General features: G+C 38.7%; 1 protein-coding gene across 17 annotated transcripts in view; it reads left to right on the top strand.

Moving 5' to 3' along the window:
* SCMH1 (Scm polycomb group protein homolog 1) overlaps positions 1–12,102 on the top strand; it is a 148,562-nt gene that overhangs the window by 70,385 nt on the left and 66,075 nt on the right. The gene's annotated exons all lie outside the window — the stretch shown is intronic.

Consider the following 12,102-nt stretch of genomic DNA (forward strand, 5'->3'; position numbering starts at 1 on the left):
GAGAGAAGGGAGAGCATTGGGTATCTAGTGCACAGCGGTGAAGACAGACTTGAGTGGTGGGAGTGGTGTGCAGATACCTGTCTAAAGGAGGGATGAGGAAGTACCCTGGGGGCCGGGCGGTGGCACACTGGGTTAAGCGCACAGAGTTAAGAAACTACCCATGTGTCAACAACTGTCCTAACTGTCCTGAATACCATGTGTTTCTCCATTAAAATGATTTTAAAAAGAAAGAGAAGTCACTATACTGGAAGTGGGGGTAAGAGTGAGTAGTTCTCCCACCCCCATCATCAGGACTGAGATGTAGACTGTCAGAGCCAGCACAGTTGTTGGCTTACTGAATGAGAGCAGTCACTGTGTTGCCATAGCAGTAAAATGTGCTAGAAAGTTTCTTCTAACATGCCAGGAAAGCTGTTCCCCGAGAGAAGTGTATTTGGAAAAACTACTATAAAAACACCCAAGGTGAGGGAAAGTGGTAGTGTTTTTACTGCTAACCACTAGGTTCCACTAACTACCGTTTATTTACTTCAGGACATGAGCAGCAGAGAGGATGAGTGCTGCAGGAGCTTGCCAAGCAAACACAGTGGAACCAGGAAGCAAACTACTTTCCTCCTGTAGTATCTTTTGGTGGGATTAAAGGATTTCTCTTGGAACTGATAAATCAAATAGTAGAAGTCTAGATAAGAAAAAGGAGAATTATAACATTTATAAAGGATGTTAGTATGAAGGTAACAAATGAAACAAAATTTTTAAACTCCCCAAATTCTAAAGAAACAAAGATTAATATAAAAAAGAGATACATAGGGGGCCAGGCAGTAGTGCAGCGGGTTAAGTGCACATGGCACAAAACACAAGGACTGGCCTAAGGATCCCAGTTTGAGCCCCCGGCTCCCCACCTGCAGGGAAGTTGTTTCACAGGTGGTGAAGCAGGTGTCTGCAGGTGTCTTTCTCTCCCCCTCTCTTTCTTCCCCTCCTCTCTCCATTTCTCTCTGTCCTATCCAACAATGACGGTATCAATAACAACAATAACTACAACAGTAAAACAACAAGGGCAACAAAAGGGAATAAATAAGTAAATATTTTTTAAAAAGAATTTTGCATGCCTGACGTTCCAAAGGTCACAGACTTTGTCCTTGGTGCCACCACAAATCAGAGCTGACTATTCCTCTGGTCTCTCTCTCCTATAAGTGAACTTTTTAAAAAAATGAATGATGAGCTAAATGTGGAAAACTTAATAAACAATATGATGGAGTTGAAACCAGTTGTATACTTTATGTTAATGTAAATTATTTAACTCACCTATTGACGTTTTGACTAATGTTCAAGGTCAAAATTTGGTGTACAGATGAGCTTTAAAAAAAATGTAACCAAACTGCAAACTGTGACTCTAAGTAGTGGTTATCAGGATAGTGTGTACCTTGGGGAAGGTGGGTGGGATGGACACAGAACTTTAGTGGTGGGTATGTTGTTTAACTATACCCCTGTAATTTTAAAACCCTATAGATCACTATGAAATCACTAAGAAATTTTAATAGGTGTACGGGGGGGGGCATAAACTATAGTACAGTAAAATCAAAAAAACTAAAAAAAAATGAAAAGAATAATCAAGAATATCCCAAGGAAATACAAACAATATAATAGTGGAGGTTGCAATTCTTATTAGACAATGTAGAACTCAGACCAAGATGCAATAAACAATACAAGGAAGCCATTTTATAATTATCAGAGGTTCACAATGAAAATGTAATAGTTAAAAATATTTAGTACCAAAAACGTCTATTTTTATGAAATAGAAATTATTGTAGATGCAAGGAAGTATAGACAAACATATGGATAGCAGATTTAGCATACTCCTCTCACGACAAAGGAGGACAAGAGGACGAAAGCAAAGGTATCAAAGTCTTCAAGAATAAAGTATGTGTGTTTAAATATGTAAACTGTTAAATGCCTTTGTTCCTTGAGAATGAAAGTCTTTAAGGGAAATGTAAGCCAAAATTGCAAAATTTCTAAAGCATAGTGATAATAAACATTCTAGATCATAATTTTGAGACATGGTTAAAGTAGTGATTGGAAGAAAATTTATGACCTTAGTACTTGTCATAAATAAAAATGAAAGAATAAAAGTTTGGGGCTTAAATACCCAACTCAAAAAACTAGAGAAAGAGTCACAATACAAAAGGGAAAATAAGCATAAATTAATGAGGTAGAAAATAGAAATAATATAGATCAAAACATTGTCCTTCGGGAGATAAGTCAACAAAATGCAAAAACTACTGTCTTTTCTAATAAAGTGAAAAAGTTAATGAGCACACTATAAAAAGTAGAAAGATAGGGGCCAGGTGGTGGAGCACCTGATTAAGTGCTCTCATTACAGTGTGCAAGGAGGACCCAGGTTTGGAACCCTGGTCCCCACCTATAGGAGGGAAAGCTTCATAAGTGGTGAAGCAGGGCTGAAGGTGTCTCTCTGTCTCTCTCTATCACCCTCTCCCCTCTCAAATTCTTTCTGTCTTTATCCAATAATAAATAAAAGTATTTTTAAAAGTAGAAAGATGAAGGGAAATATCTCTGTAAACAAATTTTAAGAACTAAGTAGTGGTAAAATAATATTTCTCAAAACTGACCTCAGTGACTTTATAGCATCAACTTCAGTTCACAAAAAAAATTAAGTTTTCTAAGAGCTATACCTGTGAAAAAAAGTACTGTGTATATAGGCTATTTTACAAGGAAATCCTAAAAAACCTTAAAGACTAGAGAATCTCAAAGCTACTTAAGTTGTAGGTCAAGAAAGCATTTCCATTTACAGTAGTACCCCCATAGAATTAGATGGTTGAGGTGTAGTACTGCACTAAAGTAAAAGACTGGGGGGGGGGGGGTGGTCAGGTCCTGGAACATGATGGCAGAGGACCTAGTGGGGGTTGTATTGTTATATGGAAAACTGGGAAGTATTATGGATGTACAAACTATTGTATTTAATGTCGACTATAAAACATCAATCCCCTAATAAAGAATTAAGTACTTGGGAATAAATTTAACAAAGGAGGTTATAAGACGTGTACATTGAAAACCCTCAGTCACTACAAAAGAAAGACAACAAAGAAATGGAAAGATGGGAATCTCAGGACTCCCCAAATAAGGCCCCATCTGATGGAGTGGCCTGATAGTGACTAAAGAGTCATCATTAAAGTATGCCAGTCTCTTGCTTTTATTCAGCTTTTGCAGTCCTTGCTTTGCTAAGGTTAGCTGTGGAGTGAGTGGGAGAACTGTAAGCAGGTGAGGAGGGTAACTAAGTCTAATTAGATACTATTTCATTAGGAACTTGATACTGACTCACAGCAGACTATTGTGTACTTTTGCTTCCAGGTATATATTTTGCCCTAGTTTATGGATACGTGTGAACATATGCTCTATCTCATGGGACATGGTCTATATCTAGGTTTTGGGACTTTGTTAGAAAGTGAACCGCCTGGAATGGAATTAGAGAATACTATGAAAGGAAAGGTCTCACCCGAGTAATGAAGCATAAGGGTTGTCATTCCATACCTGAAGTATCTGAACACAGTCTGAAGTGAAGCATGCTGAGGTGGTACTCGTTGCGTTGATTAGGTTGGGATCGTCAGATGCTATATTATTTGGTATGAATTGAGAGAAGCATGCAGGAAAGTGCGCCCCACCCTAAGGTTCCAGGACTAGGGGAAATATAGGCTCTCTAGTGGAAATGTGAGGTTCCTGCTGTCTTAGGGTTCAAGAAGACAACAGTTATTGTTATAATCGCATTATTTGGCAATTGGGTTAACTTTGAAAATCCCTTTGTTAGGATTTGCTATATAATGCCCAACATCACCATAATTTATGTCAGTTAACATCATTTGTATATAGCTGTGCCACCGGTTGAGAAAAAAAAAAAAAAGAAATGGAAAGATGTCCTAAATTGGATGAAACTGTAGAAAATCTTGTCAAGGCTGGGAGTATGGAGCGACCTGTACACATGTTCTGTGGGGCAGCAATTACAGAAGCCAGACCTTCCACTTTCTGCACCCCATAATGTCCCTGGGTCCATCTCCCAGAGGGTTAAAGAATAGGAAAGCTATCAGGGAAGGAAATGGAATATGGAGTTCCAGTGGCAGGAATTGTATGGAATTGTTACCCCTCTTACCCTATGGTCTTGTCAGTGTTTCCATCTTATAAATAAAAACTTAAAAAAAGAAAAAAAAAATCTTGTCAAGTGAAATAAGCCAGAAGGAGAAGGATGAATACCAAATAATTTTATTCATAGATGGGACTTAAGAAATACAGCAAGGGATAATCAAGGAGGAAACCTTAGTGGAGTTTTGTTTGTTTTTAACGGATCAACAGACTTGCTGAGGGGAAAATGGAGGAGCTAGGGGAAGCTGGGAATCCAGTGCCCTCTGGAGGAAGACGATGTTAGTTTGGTGGAGGGAGAGGTGTATTGACATCCATCTTGGAGAGGAGCTGTACCCCTTTGACAACAGCCTTGTGACTCAGCATTTCATTAGTAAAGTGATTTTCTTTTTGTAATTGTTGATCAAAAATATCCAACAGAAGTTTCTGTAACAATGGAAATATTTGTGTCTGTTCTGTCTAGTATGTTAGTTAGTCACCAGTCACGTGTGGCTACGGAGTACTTGAAGTGTAAATAAGGAATTGAATTTTTTTTTATTTCATTGTACACTAAAGTGAAAAAGTCTTACATGGCTGGTGGCTACTGTACTAAACAGTACAGTTCTAGATCATAGAAAAAGTAAGAAAATGTTTGAGTTTCCTTTTATGAGACAAGTAGAACATTGGTGCCTAGAGCTGATTTAAATACATACATAATGCTGAAATAAAATACATGAAAATTGGGGGTCGGGTGGTAGCACAGCGGGTTAAGCGGACATGGCACCAAGCGCAAGGACCAGCATAAGTATCCGGATTCGAGCCCCTGGCTCCCCACCTGCATGCAGTAGAGGGTCACTTCACGGGCGGTGAAGCAGGTCTGCAGGTGTCTATCTTTCTCTCCCCCTCTGTCTTCCTCTCTTCTCTTGATTTCACTCTGCCCTATCTAATAACAGCAATAATAATAACCACAACAACTATTAAAATAAAAGGGGGGCAATAAAAGGGGGAAAAATAGCCTCTAGGAGCAGTGGATTCATGGTGTACGCGCCGAGCCCCAGCAATAACCCTGAAGGCAAAAATAAAAGTTCAGGAACACGAGAAAAGTATTATCTTGAAACCACAGTGAGATACTGCTTCACACCCATTGGGATGACGTTTATAAAAATTAAGCAGCAGCTTGTGACCTAGGATTCCCTGGATAGGGTTCCAGATGCTAGCATGATGCCGACCAGACTTCCCTGGACAGACAACCCCACCAGTGTGTCCCGGAGCTCCGCTTCCCCAGAGCCCTTCCCCACTAGGGAAAAAGAGAGACAGGCTGGGAGTATAGATCGACCTGTCAACGCCCTTGTTCAGCAGGGAAGCAATTACAGAAGCCAGACCTTCCACCTTCTGCATCCCACAATGACCTTGGGTCCATACTCCCAGAGGGTTAAAGAATAGGAAACCTATCAGGGGAGGGGATGGGATACAGAGTCCTGGTGGTGGGAATTAGGTGGAGTTGTACCCCTCTTATCCTATGGTTTAGTCAATGTTTCCTTTTTATAAATAAAAAAAAATTTTTTTTAATTAGAAAATGTGTTGGTGAGAATGTGCCAAATTTGGACCCTATATGTTGTTCCTGAGAATATAGAATGGTACAGCCACTATGGACATGCACATGGTGCTTCTTCGGAAACTGAAAAGTAGAATTACCATGAGACTTAGAAATTTCAGTTCTGGAGATTTAGGCAAATAATTAAAAACATTGGCTCATGCAGATATTTGTATGCCTTTGTTTAGAAGCATTATTTACAATGGCCACAATCCCATCAATGTTAGAAAAGGTAAACAAAACTTAGTATGCCATATTTTTATAATAACTAGTATTCATCCTTAACAATTCTAATGTGTTACAATATAAATGAACCTTGAGGAGATAAGAGTGAAATAAGCTAGTCACCACAGGAAAAATACTATGAATCCATTTATATTATACCTAATAAAGTTATATTTCTACAGAAAACATGGGGGTGAGGTTTAGTGTAATGGGTATGCAAAAGGTTTTCGGTTTTCATGCCTGAGTCTGAAGTTCAGACTCCTATCCCACCAGAAGCCAGAGCTAAGCAGTACTCTGGTAAAAAGAAGAAAATATGTGCTCACTTCAGCAGCATATATACTAGAAAATAACAGAATGGTGGTTCCTAGGGTCTGGGGAGTGCACTGGTGTGGGGCAGGTGAATTCGTGTTTAATGGGTAAAGAACTTCTCTTGGGAAAGATGAAAAAGAGATTGTTGTACAACAATATAAATGTACTTACTGCCTTTTTTGAGAAAGAGTAGGGAAATGTGTACGTATAATGCGGATGAATTTTATATTTGTATATACTTAGTTTTATGAAAAAAAAAGAATGTTGTTAAAAAATAATGAAAGTTTACCTATTGGGAGTGTTTGGGGAAAGAATTTGAAGTCCAAGAGTAAAAATAAGATGCTTCTAAGAATACCATTTTAGGGCAGGGGAGATAGCATAATGGGTATACAAAAAGACCATTATGCCTGAGGCTCCAAAGTACCAGGTTCAATCCCCTGCACCACCATAATCTAGAGCTGAATAGTGCTCTGGTAATATAATAAAATAAGGGATACAAATTTATATCCTTTTGACTTTTGGATTACTTAAATGTTTACTTAATAAAATTTTTTTTTTCATCAGAGCACCTGTCAGCTCTGGTTTAAGGTAGGGCAGGGGATTGAACCTGGGACTTTGGAGCCTCAGGCTTGGCAGTCTGTTTGCATAACCATTATGCTATCTACCCCTGCTACTTAATAAAATTAAACAAAAAGGTGAGCTAATGTTGATTAGAAATAGAAAAAAATTGAGATGTGTACTGAATAAATAGTATAATCATATTGAAAAAAGTAGTGATTAAAGTGATTAGTATATGGAACCTAGCACATAGTGGGTTGTCAAAAAAAAATCATGGCACACTTTTGCATAGAAAAACAGAAAAATACATTATGACTTTTCCCAACAACTCAGTGATATGTACATAATGAATGGTCCCTTAATGAAACAGCATAGTGTACTGAAAAAAAAAAAAAAACTTAAAAAGTTCTGTGACTCTACTTGACTCTAAGATCAACTAGTATGACCATGAACAAATTTATTTATTCCTTCCTTCCTTCCTTCCTTCCTTCCTTCCTTCCTTCCTTCCTTCCTTCCTTCCTTTCTTTCTTTTTGTCTCCAGGGTTATCGCTTGGGGCTTGGTGCCTGCACTAGCACTATGAATCACTGCTACTGGAGGCTATTTTTTCCATTTTGTTGCACTTGTTGTTGTTGTTACTATTGCTGTTGTTGCTGGATAGGACAGAGAGTAATCGAGAGTGGAGGGGTAGACAAGGAGGGGGAGAGAAAAATAGACACCTGCAGACTTGCTTCACTGCTTGTGAAGTGACCCCCTGCACATTGGGAAACGGGGATTGGGGGTCAAACTGGGATCCTTACAGCAGTCCTTGCGCTTTGTGCCATATGTGCTTAACCTGCTGTGCTACCACTTGGCCCCCATGAACAAATTTCTTAACCTCTCTGGACTTGGTTTTGTCATTTGAAACAAAATTATCAGATTATATGGCCTCTAAGATCCCTTTCAATGTTAAATTCTTTAAAATAATTTAAATCTTTATTTGACAGAGACAGTCAGAAATTGAGAGGGAAGAGGGAGAGAGAAAGAGGGAGTAGGGCAGTAGTGCAGTGGGTTAAGATCCCGGTTTGAGCCCCCAGCTCCCCACCTGCAGGGGAGTCGCTTCACAAGCGGTGAAGCAGGTCTGCAGGTGTCTATCTTTCTCTCTCTCTCTCTGTCTTCCCCACCTCTCTCCATTTCTCTCTGTCCTATCCAACAATAATGGCATCAATGAAAACAATAAAATAACAAGGACAATAAAAGGGAATAAGTAAATATAAATAAATGAAAGAAAGAGAGAGAGAGAGAAAGAAACCTGCAGCCCTGCTTCACCACCTGCAAAGCTTTCCCCTTGGTGGCTTGAACCTGAGTCCTTGTACATTGTAACATGTGTACTCAACTAGGTGTGCCACCACCGGGCCCCAGTGTTAAATTCTGTCAGACTCCGTAAAACTTCAAATTTGGATTTGAAGGGGGGGGCTCCACATCATCATGAGCGTTATAGAATAAGGTACCTCACTAATTCCTTGGACTGCTGACATTTCTAATTTGTCCATCTATTTTGAAGAAGCATTATAGGTGGTTGTGAAACATAATAGTTAAACCTGAAGTTTGCATTAAGACCATCATATGTTGGAATCTGTCTCTCTACTGCTCACTAGTATGACCTTGAACAGCCTACTTCTCCTTGAGTTTCATCATCTGCAAATGAGAGAATAGTGCCTGACTCATGGTTACATCTAGTATTCACTGATAGTTTATGGAGTGTTCTGTCCATGGTAAATATTACCAGTAGACATTAGCTATTATTACAATATATAAGGATTCCAAGAGCAGAGAGGATTTATTTTAGCTCTTCAGATTTAATATGAATAGAGCTGGTGGGGCTTACTGGGTAGAGTGCACACATTATATTCAAGATTCAAGCCCCCAGTCCCCACCTGTGAGGGGAAACTTGACAAGCAGTGAAGTCAGTACTGCAGGTGCCTCTCTTACATTCCCTCTATCCACCCCTCCTTCCCTCTCCATCTCTCTCTGTCTCTATTAAGTAAAAGACAAAAGGGGGACAGCTGCCAAGAATAGTGCATTAGTTGTACAGGCACCTCACATAACCTTGGTGTCAATAAATAAATAAGTAAATAAATAAATTCATACATGATAGAAGTTCCTCAGTAACCCATTCCTAAAAAGTTAAATGTGGAATTTTATGGTGAGGTAATCTAGTTGTTAGGAATTGATAACAGGATTCTGAATTTTGTTGCACTGTCATGGCTTCCTTCTGTTGTACCCCTCCTACCTTATGCCTTTGTTCACTAATCCTTTCTTAAATAAAAAATTAAAAAAAAACAAACCATTAATTCATCAATTACAAAAATGAATAAGCACATAAATAAATAAATAAATAAATAAATATAAAAACTGGGTTAAAAAAAAAAAAAAAAGAAATCTTGAACGGTTGTGCCTTGCTTGTAAAGTAGTGAGTCACTCATGACAAATCTGCTGCAGATTTGGATTTGGTTTGCTTCGGTCTTCCTCTGACTTGAGGAGAGTTGTGTTCTCCCACACAGAACTGGGCATGAACTTTTAGAAGTGTTTGGTTTGTTTGTTTGCGTGCTTGCTTGTGTGTTTACCATGACCAGGAGAAGGGTGGTAAAGATTTTCTGCCAGGCAGGGGAGATAGCATAATGGTTATGTAAAAAAGAATCTCTTACCTGAGGCTTTGAAGTCCCAGGTTCAGTCCCCTGTCCCACCATAAACCAGAGCTGAGCAGTGCTCTGGTTAAAAAAAATATATGCCTTGAGTACAAAAAACCAATTCAAACTAGGTTAAAATAGGAAAAAGGAAGAAAAAAAAATAGGAAAAAGGAGGCAGTAAATACTGACTTCCATAACATAGAGATTATTAAGGACTGGTGTTGAGTGTTTCTGAATATGAAACACTGGGTTTTAAACATATTTGATAAATGTATCATAGTGGTTAAGAATGTAGACCAAGGGACCAGTAGGTAGTTTAATGGCTAGAACATATGCCTTTTGAAGCTTGAGGCAGTAGATTCAGTCCCTGACACCATTATGGGCAGGACCAAAGGGGCCTTTCAGTGAAGCTGTGCTTTGATGTCTTTCCCTGACTCTTCTCTTTCTCTCTTTTCCTTCTCTATCCCCTTTTCCTCCTCTCTCAGTTTGTGAGATATTTAAACATTGGGCCAGGGAGGTCACTTGTGGTATCAAACATGTCCAAGTCCCTTGGTTTATAACAAAAATAAATAAATAAATAGTGTCAATACCTGACATCTTCATCAAAGTATAAAATAAAAATAAGAGACAAAAAAAAAAAAAGTGTGGACTTATATAAGAGTCAGCTTGCCAGGAACCAGGCGGTGACATACCTGGTTAAGCACACACACTACGGTGTGCTAGGACCCAGGTTCAAACCCCTGGAACCCACCTGCAGGGGGCAAGCTTTACAAGTGGTGAAGCAGGGCTGCAGGTTCTCTCTCTCTCTCTTTCCCTCTTTGTCTCCCCCTCTCTTCTCAATTTCGTTCTGTCTCTATCCAATAATAAATAAAAATATTTTTTTTAATTTTTTTTTATTTAAGAAAGGATTAATTAACAAAACCATAGGGTAGGAGGGGTACAACTCCACACAATTCCCACCGCCCAATCTCCATATCCCACCCCCTCCCCCGATAGCTTTCCCATTCTCTATCCCTCTGGGAGCATGGACCCAGGATCATTGTGGGTTGCAGAAGGTGGAAGGTCTGGCTTCTGTAATTGCTTCCCCGCTGAACATGGGCGTTGACTGGTCAGTCCATACTCCCAGTCTGCCTCTCTCTTTCCCTAGTAGGGTGGGTCTCTGGGGAAGCTGAGCTACAGGACATATTGGTGGGGTCTTCAATCCAGGGAAGTCTGGCCGGCATCCTGATGACACCTGGAACCTGGTGACTGAAAAGAGAGTTAACATACAAAGCCAAACAAATTGTTGAGCAATCATGGACCCAAAGCTTGGAAAAGTGGAGAGGAAGTATTAGGGAGGTACTCACTGCAAACTCTAGTGTACTTCTGCTTTCTTACTTTGGTGCCATACTCCAAACTCAGTCAATTTCTGCTTTGCGTTTCTACTTCTTCTTTTTTTTTTTTTACATGCATAACATTCCCCAGATTCCCATTTAACAATACAAATAAAAATATTTAACAATACAAATAAAAATATTTTTTAAAGAAGAGTGAGATTACCTGAGTTTTAATTCTTTGTAGTTTGCTCACTTTGAAATCCCAAGTAATTTACTTACCATTTTTCTCCTCTATTAAATGACGATAACATCTACTTCACTGATTTTACTTGAGGACTGAGTTAACCAGTAAAAGAAAGTGATTTACAGTGTTGAGTACACAGTAAAGTACGTCGGTAGCAGAGCTGAAGAGATAACATAATAGTCATGCAAACTTTTATGCCTGAGACTCTGAGGTATCTATCTTATTAAAAAATAAAATAAATAAATAATATGTTTTAAAAGTACATCATTAGAATCTAACATTGTTATTTCCTCTTGCACATCTGATGCAACTTATCTCTTGTTCAGCTTGGGAAAACTGAGATAAATTGGAAGCATAGATATTCTTATTTTAGGATAAAGCTGAAGCCAGATTAGAGATTCTATTGGTAATCTGAGAGGTGTTGCAGTGAGTAAGGTGCTAGACTTACAAGCATGAGGTCCTAAATTCAGTCCCCAATAATGCACATGCCAGAGTGATGCTCTGGTTCTAAAAGGAAGAAAGGAAGGTAGGGGATTCTAATTGGAAGATTATCTAAAATAATTATTTCATTTTTATAATTCATCAATTAAATGGTATACTATTTTCTGACCTTTACTTGCTGAATGACAAGTAGACAGTTGTTCTGTCTAGGTCTCTTCACTCTTGGAAAATGAGTATTTCAGATAGATTCTTTATCATTGCCTGATAGTTGTTTAAGTAAAAATGAATATCAAAAAGTGTTTTGTACCCTGTGTGTGATAGAGCAAGTTAGTTCATATTGAGATAAACCAAAAGAAATTACTTGTGTATTGGGCTTATCAGTTGACATATGACATACTTAGTTCCTTAAAAGATTATTATAGTGGTCCAGGAGGTGGTTCAGTGGATAAAGCATTGGACTCTCAAGTATGAGGACCCGACTTCAGTCCCTAGCAGTGCATGTACCAGAGTGATGCCTGGTTTTCTTTCTCTATTTCCTCCTCTTTCATTAATAAATGAAATACTTAAAAAAAAAAGTCAGTGAACAAAAAATATTACTATATCCCCTTCTGCATTTGTGTAAATAATTTTAA

Source organism: Erinaceus europaeus, chromosome 13 (assembly GCF_950295315.1).
Source record: "Erinaceus europaeus chromosome 13, mEriEur2.1, whole genome shotgun sequence".
Taxonomy (NCBI): Eukaryota; Metazoa; Chordata; class Mammalia; order Eulipotyphla; family Erinaceidae; genus Erinaceus; species Erinaceus europaeus.